The sequence below is a fragment of the Anoplophora glabripennis genome, unplaced genomic scaffold, assembly GCF_000390285.2.
Source record: "Anoplophora glabripennis isolate ALB-LARVAE unplaced genomic scaffold, Agla_2.0 scaffold1293, whole genome shotgun sequence".
NCBI classification, from domain to species: domain Eukaryota; kingdom Metazoa; phylum Arthropoda; class Insecta; order Coleoptera; family Cerambycidae; genus Anoplophora; species Anoplophora glabripennis.
In genome coordinates this window covers 66252-68692 of record NW_019417368.1, presented here as the reverse complement: position 1 = coordinate 68692, position 2441 = coordinate 66252, and positions in this window count along the sequence as shown.

Below are 2441 nucleotides of genomic sequence, written 5' to 3'. Positions count from 1 at the left end.
TTATTGCTATTTTGCAACATCGGTAATAAATTTAAAAATTTTTAACTTACAGTAGGTATATTGTGCAAAATTCAATTCTAAAACTTTTTTCCTCTTCAATATTCTTCCAAAATGCATAGGTTCCAAGATATAATTAAAAAAACTCAGATAAAATAGTTTTTTAAATTTTTTAAACATTTTTGCAATTTTGAAAATGTTCCGGACATCGCCCAGATCTAGGGATCTACACTTTTACTATGTGAGTTGTACTGAAGGTAATCCAGAAAAAATTTCACATCAACCTCAAAACAGATCCGCCTTGGTCTATAATATAAAATAATATTTCTTAAATAATAGAGAATATAAATTTATACTTATTAAAAATTGATTATAGTTCACTTAACGGATGATATAAATGGTTATATTAAATCTAATTTGTTAGATATAAACAAATCTGCCTCTTTTTTTAATTCAAAGGAAGAAAAAGACGTATTAAATGCAACAACAGGTTTATCCCATTGTAACCAGTACAAAGTAAACTGACTGCACTCAAAACAGAGCCTATTACTTTAATAGAAAGTAATTGTTTATGCAGTGTACACTTGTAATTTTACAAATGTAGAAAGAAATACACGTTGAAACTTGCTTGTAGTGTTAATGGTAGTGTACATTCGGGCAGATTCGTTTTTTGATGTGTTTTTATTTGTCGTCCGCTGAATGAACCATCAGTTACCCAAAAACATTTACTTGTTAAAATGTTGTGCCGATTATAAAGCGGTGGTGAATATTTGCCAAGCGAAAACATGCTTTAAAATACACCATCCACACTATACGGCATTGGTTTACGTTTGACAAATATGTGTACTCCGCCAAATCTACGCTCATCTTCGTATTCTTGATGCATTGCATTTGTTTATATTTGGCAAGTGATCGCATCATTTGAAGCCGGATTTATAAAGTAGCTTATTTGAAGGAATGCAGAAACTGATGTCAGTTACACAACACCGCCGCGCCCTATCTATTGTTTTCCATCATTCCAAACCGGAAGAAAAACCCCTATAAGATTACAGGCTTATCCCCACCCCACGCACTCTAATATATTCAACTTACTGCCGGTGGAAGAGGATTAGTGTTCGATGAAGTAGGTACGTTTTTGTTGTAAGATTCCTTCCGTCTGTAATAAATTTAAGGGATTATATTGAAATTGCAAATCGAAGAATAACAGTTAGAATAACGTTATTTTGACACATTATGCATAAGTAAGTAAAAAAAGAAGTTAAACCTTCTTGGCATTTTTTAATGCTAAAAATCCATTACTGTTAGCGGGATAGGGATTTTTTTATAAGGCTTTAGATGTCCCCAAAATTATACAGATTTAGAAATTAGATATTTACATAATTTTGCCTATACAGGATAGTCACTTTTAATGGGTGTACCATTAACATTTCCTGAACCAGAAGTTAGTTTAATTATGAGAAAGTTTAATTTTTTTGTATGTGATTTCGGATTATGAAAAGAAATTGGAGATAAGTTGCACCGTTCCTAAAACGTGTACATAAAGCGATATGCTCTATCTGTTGCAAGATTAAAACATTTTCCTTATGTTTTCATAATTCATTTTTGATTTTTTTTACACCATATTAAACTTTTGCAGCATTAGATGAAGAATTAAATTTCTAGGTCAACGATGTATAATAAATACTTGGCTGAAGAAATTTTATTAAGGGCAAAAAACGTAAATTTTATGGTTTATTTAATTTAATCGAAGTTGCCATGAAAAAAAAATTAAAATTTTGACATTTCTATTTAAACGTATCAAACTATCATTTACTGCTGTAAATACATACCAAAGTGTTTCTGTTATTTGTTTATAATGTCGCAATATTCAGTAGGTGAAAATCTGACGATAATATGCATATTCGCTGTGAGCTTCGCTGGTATCGCCACCTAGCGGTTTTATAGCTACAACTTCTGTCGGAAATTTAAAGTGACATAGTACTGAAAGTGTATATGCCAAATACAAATGATAGTTAATACTTTTTATTTAATTAACGTAACAAAGAAGTTATTAGATCGTAATCTATGAATAATATCAGTAAGTAAACAATTTTATTCATTATAATTATTATTTTTAAGATTTTGCACTTCATTTTGTGATTATGTTGACTGCGATTATTAGAATAGGAGAATTTTCCCTCCATAATTTAATTATACTTGCAATAAATAAAGAAATTATTAAAAATATGGTCTAAATAGCAATGTTATTTATTTATTTATTTTTCTAGTTTTGGAAAAATGAGTATTTCAATCAAACTGTGATCAAATGACTACTACAAATTACATGACTTTTTTTAGGTAACCATCCTGGCCCATGATTAAATGCTCTACCTACAACAACATAAAATTTTAATTATTATTTAGATAGATTTTAAACATTAATTTTGATCCACATGTCACAACTT